Source organism: Gopherus flavomarginatus, chromosome 1 (assembly GCF_025201925.1).
Source record: "Gopherus flavomarginatus isolate rGopFla2 chromosome 1, rGopFla2.mat.asm, whole genome shotgun sequence".
NCBI classification, from domain to species: Eukaryota; Metazoa; Chordata; order Testudines; family Testudinidae; genus Gopherus; species Gopherus flavomarginatus.
Window position 1 is genome coordinate 325,120,775 of NC_066617.1, and position 13,542 is coordinate 325,134,316.

General features: G+C 41.4%; 1 long non-coding RNA gene across 1 annotated transcript; it reads left to right on the forward strand.

The window, feature by feature from the left end:
* Nucleotides 1–1,849: 1,849 nt before the first annotated feature.
* LOC127043348 (uncharacterized) lies at nt 1,850–10,110 on the forward strand. The gene is made up of 3 exons (XR_007772209.1): nt 1,850–8,008; nt 8,817–8,911; nt 9,341–10,110. It is a non-coding gene; the product is annotated as an uncharacterized LOC127043348 (long non-coding RNA).
* The last annotated feature ends 3,432 nt before the right edge of the window (nt 10,111–13,542 follow it).

Consider the following 13,542-nt stretch of genomic DNA (forward strand, 5'->3'; position numbering starts at 1 on the left):
GGAAATGTGATTTTTCCAGTTGATTTCCTTAACTGATCCTGGGATATGTAATCATTTGCTCCACTTTGTGCCACATAATATATAGCCATTACTGAGTGAATTAAGGACAGAGTTTAATTTATAACTGTGTTTGTATTATTGGGTTAAATCAGAGCCTTACAACAGACTTTCACATTTTTTTTCTTCCTTTTCTATATTTTTATGATACAATGATTTTTCTTCTAGTAATGCTATATTATGTTAAAATGGACTTTTCTTATGTTTAAAAAAAAAAGGGAGGAAGTTCTTTCAAGATCCAAAATATAAAACCCTCTTGTGGAAACAGAGTTGAAAAAGCAAAGTAATGCCCTAATCCTGTGAACGCTTGGGCACATGCTTATCTTTATACATGTGAGTAGTCCCCTGACTAAGCTTTTGAAGGATCTGGATCTAAGAATTTCTTTGAAGTCATCAGGGGCGTGACCTCACAAATCCTTACTCTCATGAGTAGTCCATTGAGGTCAGTTCAACTTCTTGTTCGAGTAAGGATTACATGTAAATATTGGTTTGCAGGTTTAGTTTCATGGTCTGTATCATTACTGAGCATTCAAGCATTAACAATTTTGTGCAAACTGCATACTATTCTGTCATACAAGTAGATAATTAGAGAGTTTTGAAAATACATATTAGTTTAGTATTCTGTTGTAGCACAACTTGTAACCTTGTAACCTGTTGTATCATTTTGTAGTATGGAGATGCTCAGACTTATTGTTTAAATCTACATGCTCTCTTTAAGAGAGAGAGAAATTACTGGGAAATATTTAGCTTTTGTAATACTAAATTGAGTTCATTCATGTCCTGTAGAATAAAACTGGCTCAGAGATTGGAAACAGTGGAATAACTGGCTACTCTCACTGTTGGAACTGACTAATAATGGGATGCTTCTGAAATTGGCACTAAGACGAGTGCTGGTCAGTGTGTTTGGTGTTTTACTGATCTGGAAGATGTGATCAGTGACATACAAAAATATTAAATTAGTCAACACTAGGGGGCTGTGGAGAACTCTAGAAAGATTTAGCAAAATTAGTTATTTAGAAAACATGATGTAGATGAAATACATTATTTTGCAGTAACCCAAACTGCATGTTAAAAAAGACATCTTAAGTGACTAAAAATGTCATTTTGAAGTTCCAAGTTTATTTTTCAGTTACATACAGATATAATGTGCACAGGAGTATTTCAGGTTTTTCCCAGTCAGTGAACAATTTGAGTTTACCCTATATAAGCTTTATACAGAGTAAAACAGATTTATTTGGCGTTTGGATCCCATTGGGACCTGGGTGTCTGGGTGCTGGAGATAGGTGACCTGCTGAGCAGTTTTTGGTTAAAGTCTGCAGCTTTGGGGGCGTGGACCAGACCAGAGTCTGTGCTGCAGCAGGCTAGCATGTCTGGCTCAATAAGGCAGGGTTCTGGAGCCTCAAGTTGGCAGGGAAAACAGGCTCTTCCTGATTGACTGCAGACTATATAGTAAAACCTGAGTTTTGCTTAGCTATACCTTAACCAATCACTTTACTGAAATTTAACTAACCAATCCTAACATACTGTAACATCGTTATTTAACCAATTATAACCCACCACCTCAATTGGTTTACACCCTACAAAATTAATTATACAGTAGACAGAAACAATCACAGAACCAGACAGAGACCATGCAAATAAACATACAAAACAATACAGAAGTGAGGATTTCACAACTACATCTATACAGACATAAGGGTTTTCCAGCTATGTCTATTGATAAGTGAGTTCTTGCCAGACAGGATGCTATCAAACTATGTTTCCTTTTACATCTTCTAGGCTCTTCCTTTCTCTGGAGGTGATAGGAATATCAGGACAGGATTGTATTCCTAATAGCCCAGTAGCACCTTATTTCAATGTGACTAGTTTGGAATGTGAAGATGTGACCATATACTTCCCAGCTTATGGCTGCCTAACTACATCTTAGCCTGTCACAGTAAGAGAAGGCCATTACACAGACAGTGATCTTTGATTCTTTCTTTTATACCTCTATAACTAGCTAAGTAATAAGAATGCACCTGTATTCTTAAAGTATAGGCCTTTGCAGACAGGCCTGAATATCTATATCCTAACAGACCCTTGTAATATGCTTGTGCCTGACTCTAAGGTGTAGTGACTCTAGTGATCTCCAGTATAGTAAAGTAAATGAAGAAGATGCGAAAGAATCCTTCTTCAATTTAATCTAATTTAAATGTTTACTTTTCCTGTACAGATTAGCTGTTTTTAATTCAGTTGAATACTTTGAAATACTAACTATATGGTACTGTTATTGAGACAGTCCTTGGTATTCTTCCATTCAGAACTCTTTTCTGCCTTGATGAACATTTCAGTTATTAAATGAGATAATCCTGGATGAAGTAACAATAGACTGACCACCATAATTACCGGAGTTTATCAGAAAATCCAAGATTAGACTCCCGAATGGCTTGAAAAATGGAAAATGTTACTTACACAGGAAGGCAGAAAGACTTCCCAAAACAATACCACAGGGTGCAGGAGAGAGAATTTCTGTTAAGTAAGATCTCTAGAACACTACACTTTATGGGCTGCATACACATACATGTTGTCACAACCAGATCAGATTAATGAACAAATGAATATGAAAATGAATAAACATTTTAAAATATTCTTTTAAAGATAAATTTTCTGCAACAATGCTGTGGCCATTCTTGTCGAGGTGTGTAAGATTTCTGTGCATTTCCTTCCCCTATTTGGATGAGAATATATAGCTTCTATACATGTTTAATTGTTTTCTGTTATTACTAGTGATGATTAATTCTTTTAACTTACAGTTGAAAGGAGAAAAAACCCACAAATTATTGGCTGTAAGATGTCCGCCATTTTCAAATAAGTACATATAATAATCTTTATTTTTTGTCCTTCTAAGTATACAAACTCACCAAAATAGTAGCTGATGGACATAGTCTTCATGTTGTGTACTTTAGGTTTGAGTGTACTACTTAAAACTTACTGTGCTGTACCCTTAATGACTAGCTCCTCAAAGATTTTGCTGTTAATATACTTGGATAAGACGAATTTATAATTACTATATTTTATCAGCATTTGCTAATTACATACTTTTAAAACTGCTGTCTCTGATCTTTTTAAAACAATGTATTTAAACTGATTATTGTTCCTCTGGGTACTAAGCTGCTGTCAGCTCCAGCTCCCCCTCCGCCTCAGGCTCCTCTAGTTCCTGTGGGTACTCAGCAGCGGGCAGTCCTGGTAGCCCCAGTCCTTCCTCCAGGTCAGGTTTCTCCTGGTCCAGGGCCTCCCTGGACCAGCAGCAGGGTCTGAAGGGAACAGCCAGTGGCCTGCATCTGACTTGGTTAAAAATGCAAAAGTAAAGGCATTGGGATCAATTCAAAGGTGAAGCCAATGATGTGGCAATGCAGTTTGGAGATGGAGATCACTCTGAAACCTGGTGGAGATTGAGACCATGTGAGAACATGAATGAGCCTTCCAGCACAAGCTGGCTATGGACATATTAAGCCGGATATATGAGCAAAGCAAGGAACTCCATTCATCAAGAAGTTTTGAATGTATCTAATATTCATGATATAGTTAATTTGTTTAAGAAAGTACAGCCTGAAGTGAATGAAATAACCAACCAAACCAATGAGAATCATCAACAAGGGACAATAGCCAGGGCCATGGTGTGCTATGAATGGAAGGTATGCACCAGACAAAATCAAAGCCACTCTCACTGATTCAGAGCAAGATAAATTGCCTTCTTTTATCACTACAGAGAAACTGAAAACTTGGTATGGCAAAGAGAATATTGATTGGTGTAAAACAAAACCAAAAACCTCACAAGGGTCCGATACCATGGGGTAAACTGTGAAAAGGATATGGAACTCCTTATCCCTCTCATGCTATCCATCCCAGTAGTTACAGAACACCAGGCTCATTCAAACCATTGTTAAAGCACTACCAGTAGGAGTAGTGGAAGACACTGCAACTTGTAAGGTTTGAAAAAAGTTTGTTTTTCCTCTTCAAATACTGAGGCATGATAATTACAAGGTCTGGAAAACCCCAGACTTGTCCCGTTGCTCGCACCCGAGGGACACCTACATGTGCAGGTGTAATGTTTTACAGAGTTGCTGGCATGCAGGTTCACTTTGGGGGAGCAGTCTCCAAACTACACAGTCTGGTTGAGATGCTGGGGGTACTGGTGAAGTAAAAACTGCTTATGCTGGGAATGATACATATTGTGTGGTGGCTAGAAGTAACTATTTTTAGTATGGATCCAAAGACTCTTATTTTGATTGTATTTCACACTGAAATTCACTGTAGTGATAAACGGAAAGACTTTATATCACATGTCCATTTTTTGTAATGTAACTGAATTATAGGCTGAATGCAGATGACAGGAGGAGGCTGCAAAAGCCGTACCGAAGGTGGGGCCTAGTATTTTCCCCTTGAGCCTGGATACTAAAAACTTAATAGGTAGGAAGAGGGAATTCAGTAGTTAACTAGCCCTCCTGATGGGAATAAGCATACAACATGGGATTACATCCACGGTAAAAATTGTCATTCAGAGTTTTGGTAGTTGTCAATAAAATTGTGGTAATTGTAATTTTGATTTTGTATTATCAAGTTTATTAGTTGTACAAAATGCTGCAAAAAAAAAAAAAGTAAAGTATGTTAAAATGCTTAATGTAGTAAACCTGATGTAGTATGTAGGTTTTTAAGGTGGGGAAAGTAGGATAACTCTAATTCTTTAATTTCATATTTATCTTAAGGTATTTTTGTGTTTGTAAAGAAAGGCCTTGACTAGAAGGTAGAAGGAAGGCCTTGAAAATAAGTTATAAAGCCAGAAGGAATGTAGTAGGGAGGCTATCTGGCTCAAAGAATAACTAATGAGATAAGGGAAAGTTTCTGAAAAGAAGGCTTTTACTGATAGGGGTGACTGCAGATGGTTTTAAGTAAGAAAAGAAAATGTGTCTTAAAATGAGCCAAAGTGGCCCTTCCCATCCCACATACCACTGTTAATCTCCTGTGTGAATTCAGGTGCAATGGAAAAACTTGGTCAGTGAGAAGGAGGGAAGGAAAGGCTTTGGGGAGAAAGGAGGTTGTAAATCTTATCTGGATGAAGACTGGAAATAAGGGTGAACTGTCTGAGACACTCTGTGTCTCGAGGAAACACCCTGCTCCACATGTTCATCCTTATAATATGATTGTGTGGTATCAAATGCTAAGTTTGTCATGTCAAGTGTCTTTGGAAGGCTCTTGATGCACTGATCATTGTTGTTATAGTAATGTTATAGGTCGTAGTTTCATGTATATAGTTATGAGGCTGAAAATGTGTCCTCATGGCTTAAAGCAAGCCCAGGCAAAACTCTCCAGGAGCAGAGGTGCAGTTCACACCTCATCAGGACATGTATGGGAAAAATCCAGCCCAGCCTCACAGGAACAAAGGACACGGGCCTAGGCAGCAACAAAAGATCTGTTGGACTCTCGAGTTACCCCCCTTCCCTTGGTCAGTTTTGGACTAAGAAGAGGTAATGCTCACCTGACTCTGAAGGGGGCGGGGGGGAAGCCAAGAAGGAAGAAAGAAAATGATAAAAGGGAGAGACGTTTGCCATGCCCTTTCTCTCTCTCTCTCTCTCTCTCTCCCATCTCCATCCACAGACACCACCACCAAGCTAGTGAAGCGCTGATCAAAGGGGAGAGCCTGGCTGAAGTGCAACCAGCTAGCCTGTGGTGAGAAGCATCTAAGTTTGCAGGGGCACTGAAAGTGTTAAGATCACCTTAGAATGATTGTAGAATCTTTTGATTTTATTTCTTTTGACCAAATCTACCTTGTTATGCTTTGACTTATAATCTCTTAACATCTATCTTTTGTAGTTAATAAATTTGTTTGTTTGTTCTACCTGAAGCAGTGTGTTTGGTTTGAAGCATGTCAGAGACTCCCCTTGGGATAACAAGCCTGGTACATATCAATTTCTTTTTTAAATTGACGAACTCATATAAGTTTGCAGCATTCAGTAGGCATAAATAAACACTGCAAGATGGAGGTTCCTAGAGTTGTCTGTTGCAGGAGCAGTAGTGATCGATATTCTGTGTATAACTATGCTATATATAACCTGTATACTCAAAAGGTCTGTTATACTTCCCCCACCTCCTTTTGTCTCCTCTCCCTCTCTGAATACCTGTGAAGTGACTTTACCCCTCCCCCTCCCTCCTGGAATGCTTGTGGGATGAATGGGCAGGTTGAACAGCTGGAAGATCAGAAAAGCTCCCAGGTAGACAAGATGTCTGGGACTCTAATTAGGGAGCTCTCTCACACCCAATGCATGGATGCTGCATGGACACTGGCCGAGGTGGAGTGTGACCAACTAGATGTGGCCAAGTCATCACTAGTCGCAGGCCATGAGGAGCAGGTCCTTAAAAGGGGAAAGGGCCATGTGCTCAAAAGGGCACTCACAAACTTGTACCTCCTGTGAAGGCCCTTCCCCCGGACTGCCTGGCCAGGGGTTCACTGCATTGCATTCCATCGTGCCTCGAAAAGACTTACCTTCATCGCACCGTCCATTGCTGTGCTGTGGGACACTTACTTTCAAGGATCCTGGCATCTCCAGTGCTGTGCCTGTCATGGAAGCTTGAGTATGTGCGTGTGACACTCCACCCCTTCTTTTGAGCTTAGCTATCAGTATAATAAATGTGCTGCTTTCTGCCAAACTCTGGTAGGTCATTAGTCTTCCCTAAGCTTACTAGCTGACCCAATTTCGGGTAACAGTGTCTGGGACCGGAGATGTTGGCTAGATGTTGGTTGCACAATCCAAGCAGTGGCTGGCCAAAAGTACTCACTCACGTAGCTGGGAGCAGCTTACATGCTAGAGGCTGTGCATGAACAGCCTGGGTATGGGGGTTCTCACAGCGGAACAGGGTAAGGCTGGCTCCCAGAGTCGAGGATTGGCATGACCTAGCAGATCACTGGTCCAGATAACACTAGGGGAAGGTCACACTGTCTCAAATTGGTTTTTAGCTGAAGTCAGTACTCAGAAATGACATCACTTGCTTCTTGATGGTTATAAAAAGTAAACTCTCTTAGAGTTCATTGCTCATACCTGCCTGACCACATTGGAGCCAATCAACATAGGTTTAATCACCCCTGGGATTAGTCTGTTTGTAAGTATCTTGATCAAATGCTTATAAATGTTTTGTTGCTTTTCAGATGTAGTAAATTGCTTATTTCTGAGGCTTTTAGGCGTGTTTAGAGCAACTATATTAGTACACTGGGAATTAATAAAGGAATTTATGGTTAAATTAGTGTTTGGTTTCCCATATTAATAATTTCAAATATTATTAATAATTCCAACACATAGCAGAAGGGCAGGAGCTGGACTCCCAGGGAGGGAGTCTGAGAGGCATTGAAGTGAAAGGGATGTAAAGGCAGGTTCAAGGGAGTCAGAAGTGGGCTTTTATTTATACTTTTAAGCTGGGATTTTGTTAGTGGATTCCAGGGGCGGGTCTTGAGAGTCCCAACCCTGAGAGAAGAGAGAGTTTAAAGAGGCTGTGAGGGGAAGGACTGAGTAGGAAGAAACCCAGGGAAGCAGCAGCAAGGAGTTGGACTGAGCATTACTTTGCTGCTGGTATAGGGTCACTGGGCTGAAACCTGATTGTAGTGAGAGGGCCTGGGTTTCCCTACCAGCAGTGGTATGGTGGTGTGAGGCTGGAGAAGGGCACAAGGATGACAGCCCTCAGAAAAGAGAGTCAGGATCATGGGGCCCAGAGGCATGGCCAGAGATCTGATAGAAGGTATTAGACATTGTTTCTTTGGAATTCTTCTTGCCCTGAAAAGAGCGGATTAAATTGTGACCTGGCCAGAGTGCCAACTCATAGGAAGATGGACCACTGGAAGACCAGAGCAGCCATCAGAATGGGGTGCTGCTGGAAGGGAAGAGAGTTGCTACACCACCTCTGGCCATCAGGAGGCACTGCGGCAGTAAGTCTACTCCTTCCCAGTGAGAATAAGGACATTGAAAAGAAACAAAATGATTTCTTTGTATTGGGTTTTCACTGGAACGGATGTTGTGGAGATTAATAATCTTTTCATGTAATACAGCTTAGGCACTGTCAGACTGAGGTGTCAAAAATTAGGTGTAAGAATAAAGTAATAAAGATCAGTAAGTCACCAGGAACTGATGGTATTGAATTTGAGAATTCTGAGGAATTAATTGCTGAGCAGCTAACAAAAAATATGAAATATCATTAAAATCAGCTGCTATACCAAAAGATTGGAAGCTTGCAAATGTTGTATTTTGAAAATTCACTAGGAATTATCCTGGCACTTACAGACCCATGATCCATACTTCAGTAAAAGAGAAATTGGTTGAAGAAATAATTAGATTTTTAAAAGTACATACCAGCATGGCTCTGCAAAAGAAAATCTCTCTAGCTCACTAGAATTTTTTTGACAATGTCAACAAAATAGTGGACAAAGGAGAAGACAAAGAGTTGGCATAATTTATTTGGACTTTCAATAAGCTTTTGAAAAAATTCCTAAGAAGAAGCTATTAGGCAAACTAATAAGTCATGGGTCTGGAGGTAAAGTTTTGCCATAGATTAGTAACTGGATAAGAGAAAGAAAACAGAGTATCAATAAATGGTTACTTTTCAATATTGTGAGTGGTTAATATTAGGGTTCCTAAAAATCTGCTCTGAGGCTGGTTTTAATGTGTTAATAAATGATCTATAAATGAAAGTAAGGAGGCTAAATTTATAGGTGACAAAGATTATTTATGTTTTTCAAGATTAGGGACGATTGTGAGGAACTCCAAAGGGACCTACTAAATCAGGTGAATGGGCAGCATGATGGCAGATGTCATTCAGTATTCACAAATGGAAGGTAAAGTTAGTTGCAAGGAATGACTTTTAACTACTTAGATATATTTCTGAGTTTTAAATTTAACTGTAATCACTCATGAAAAAGATATGAGTGTCGTGGATAGCTCATTGAAAACTTCCTCCCAATGTGCAGTGATTAAACCCATCCCCCTCAATGCTAAGTTTTCTGTTAGTAGTGCTGAAAGGCAGCAAAAGTGAAAGTTCACTAAATTGTATTTTCTGGCCAAAATGGTATTAAGCAACCACCAGTTTTAATTGCCAAAATAATTTGGAGCCACTTTATCAAGCAATATTATACGTTTCCTTGTATAAGATTTAAAATGTTTTTATAAAGTAATAAAGACCTATTTGAAATACTTAGAGGTTTTTAAAGTACGAACATAGCTAAAAACAGATCAGCCGTTTTTAGTTTCAGTTCTGTTTTCTTTAGATGAGCTGTAAGATGAGCTGTTTCCCTAATTGCAATACATTGACTCTACCATTCGGAGGAGCCTGTGCCACAGAATGATAAACTGAAGTTATCAGGCAAAGAGGAGTCTTCACTTGTGAAACAGTCGGAACACAGCCCAGAGGTCCTTGGTCAGTTCAGGTAAATACTAGATCCTGATTAGATGTATTATGTTTTTAGCATTTAACATAAGTTAGTGTGACTTTTTGGACTTTGTGCTGGTTAGTTGAACACCACCTATTCTTCAAATGAAGTGCCAGTCACGTTTTCTCAGTAGAACGCATAGTTGCAGAATATTTGAGGAGGAAATTGTAGCATTAGAAAATTAGTTCTGCGACACTTCAAGCCGTCACACTTTTTGAAAGAGATGGAGTTTATTATCTTTTTGTGATGAGAGTTCTGCTTTTTGGTAAGTCTATTCAGTGTTTTCATATCTGCTTTTTCCATTTCTCTGTTCAGGGCTAATATTTTTAATGCAGCAGCTCCCATACATCTGTCTCTCTGAGTCATTAGGACTCAATTCTGTTTTTTAAAAAAACAAACATAAAGTTTCCATAACTTGGAAAGTTGCAGAAGCCCTGAGAAAAAAATCTGCTTCTGCAGCTTTCTGTTACATGGAAGCCAGGCAGGTTTTGTGCTTAACAGGATCCTTACATTTTTAGATAATAGTGTTGGGTCATAGTTTCTGTATATCTAGTGAAACTATATTTCCATAATAGTAATCTTGATTTGATGTTTTCCACAATGGCAGCTAATTGCTTTTACACTGCAAATATTGTCATTAACCTATGTGGGTACTGTACCTAGTTTAAATCTGCACAAATAAATGTTATTTTACTCTTCTGTTACTAAGTCTTTTTATTTAAAACACAATATTTAAACAGGTACTTTTTAACTATTTTACTTTCCTTTGCTTCCATTTACACTTTAACTCCCCCTCCCAGTCCCCTGCATTGTGGGAATTTTCTGTCTGACCAACCCAGGTCGGGTGCTCTGAGCATAAGTCAAATAGAGAGAGGCTCACTTTAAAGAGAATGAACTCCTTTCAGAAGGGTTGAGGTAGTGTTGCTACTGTTGCCTGCTAACCTGTTCAATGGGGCACCCAGATTTGGAACCCTTTGTGGCAGCATTCTGTTTTGTCACTTAGAGCATTGGGTCAGTTATGTATATAAAAATATATTTGTGGACTCACACACGCATGTTTCTGTATCTTAAACCTGAAAAATCTTGGAAGTAGTAGAAGGTTTCTCTGAGAATTCTACTATTGAATATAAAGTATTTGTAATTTTAATACATGAACAGCTGTTGCATTTCTTTCCACAGTCTCTGTAAATGTGGGCTCCAATTCATCAAATGTTTATACACATGCTTAGCTTTACTTGTATATGTAGTCCCATTGACTTCAATGGTATTACTCACGTGAATACTGTTAAGCAGGCAGGGGCGGCTCTGTGTATTTTGCCACCCCAAGCACAGCAGTCAGGCGGCTTTCGGTGGCACGCCTGTGGGAGGTCCGTTGGTAATGCGGCTTTCGGCGGCATGCCTATGAGAGGTCTGCCAGTCCCATGCCTTCGGTGTACCCGCCGCCGAACTGGGGATGGCTGCATCGCTCTGCTGCCCGGAGCACCAGGGTTGGGAGCGCTGCTGCCTGGCACATCCCCCTTTAGCTACCCCATCCCTGCACCCTGAGCTACCCCACTGCCTGCACACAGCCCCTAGCTACCTCTTCCCTGCACCCTGAGCCACCCCCTCCCTGCACACAGCCCCTAGTTACCCCCTCCCTGCACACAGCCCCTAGCTACCCTCTCCCTGCACCCTGAGCTATCCCCCTGCCTGCACACAGCCCCTAGCTACCCCCTCCCTGCATCCTGAGCTACCCCTGTGCCTGCGCACAGCCCCTAGCTGCCCGCTGCCTGCACTCTGAGCGGTTTTCAAATTTTTTTGAGCTGAACCACCACCACACACAACCCAGACAGGCTGGGTGGCCTGCTAAGGTGAGTCGGGGTGGAGGTGGCACTGCCTTCCTGGACCCTGCTGTGTGGAGCTGACTCAAGTCTCATTGGCCCCTACCCCCCCAAAATAGAAGTCAAACTATAACTATGCCTGAGGGCCTGGCCCTGAGCCCCGAGTCCCGCCTCCCCCTTTCCTGCTGGGCCCTGGAGTTTGTATAGCCTGTTGAGGGGGGCTTCAGAAAGAAAAAGGTTGAGAACCCCTGCTTTAGAAATCACACCCTCACAGAGTGCATTACCCCACCATGCAAAGAAGCCCTTAGTTTAATTCTGACCCTTTTCCTACAGAGGAGGATGGGACAGCCTGGCTCCCATCTAATTGTTTAAGTACTTCCACTGCTTAAAAATAAAAAATGAAGGTGATCCATCAGTAACTTTCTATGGAACATCCATTCAAAGGCGTGAAACATCAGCCAGCTACACTGGACAAGTGCATTTGCTGAATTTACTTGATATATTGTGAAACTGTTAATGCTGTGAGGCCTGGTCCAAATTACAAAGTTAGTCTCCTTGTGTCAACCTATCTGTGCATATGTGTCTACATTCCAATTTGTCTCTGGCTGATATAAGCACCTTGTAATGGTGACACAGTAAAACCACCTTCCCCAAACAGTGTGGAGCTGTGGTAACTTATTGAGCTTGATGCAGGGGGAGTGAAGACACTGCACAATCTGTGTTGACTTTAACAGTACTCTAGTGGCTGTCCCACAATGCCCCATTCCCTGGACACTGACCTCTCTGTCACAATTGTAAACACTACTGCCCATGGGTCATGGAGACTGGCAGAAATCCCCCCTTTTAAAGCCTACTGAATATTTTTGAAATACCTTTTCCTGATTGCCCATCTTGGCGTGCATACCTAGCAGCTCTCCCTCATGTACAACTGCCCAACCAACCATAACGGCTCTAGATACTAGACACATTCCTGCCTGGAGTGGACAGGAGATTTTGGATCTCCTGGGCCTGTGGGGAGAAGAGGCTGTGTAGGCACAGCTACGGGCAAGCTGTAGAAGTGTCAACATTTATGAAAAGATTGTCTGGGGATGCAGGCAAAGGAGTGTAACGGCTCAGTAGCAGTGTTGCATGAAAGCAAATGAACTGCGGCAGGCATACCACAAGGCCATGGAGGCCAACAGTCAAACTGGTGCTGAGTCGCATACCTGATGCTTTTATAGAATCCTAGAACAGGAAGGGACCTTGAGAGGTCATCTAGTCCAGTCCTCTGCACTTATGGCAGGACTAAGTATTATCTAGACTATCCCTGACAGGTGTTTGTCTAACCTGCTTTTAAAAATCTCCAATGAAGGAGATTCCACAACCTCCCTAGGCAATTTATTCCAGTGCTTAACTACACTGACAGTTAGGAAGTTTTTCCTAATGTCCAACCTAGACCTCCCTTGCTGCAATTTAAGCCCATTGCTTTGTGTCCTATCCTCAGAGATTAAGAAAAACAACTTTTCTCCCTCCTCCTTGTAACAATCTTTTACGTACTTGAAAACTGTTATCATGTCTCCTCTCAGTCTTCTCTTCTCCAGACTGAATAAAACCAATTTTGTCAATCTTCCATCATAGATTATGACAAACTGCAGGCTGTACTTGGTGGAGACCCCACTACTACTGTGGATGTCTCCAAGGAGCCCAAGCCACAGGTCCCTGCCATGAACTGGAAGGAGGAGGAGCAGGAGAGAGGTGACATGCAAGGGAGTCCACCTATGCCAGGACCTGCCTGAGACTCCTGCACGGTCTAGCCAGTCCTGCCAGCTGAGCATGGACTAGCCTGTTGAAGGGGAAGGGACCTCAGGTAAGTGTATGCCTGTATTTTCCCCTTACACTGTTTAAATGTAAAAATGGCACCTGGCCCATCCCCAAGTTAACAATGCACAGGTATCGACTTTTCATTGTTTTACTCATACTAGAAAAGGTAGCAGTATAACAAACAGAGGTAGGGTTGGTATCTACTATTTATGTACATGGGGATAGATGCCCCTTGCATCCTCCTGAGAGATCTCGATGAAACTTTCATGGAAATACTCTGCAATCCTCTCCTGAGGGTTTCTAGGGATTGAGTACTTTATTTCTTCCCTTGCGGTAGGACACTCTCCCATGCCATCCTGTGATGAGTTTGGCTGTCTCTTTTGCAGTAAATAAGCTAGCGGCATATGGGCCCATGTGGCT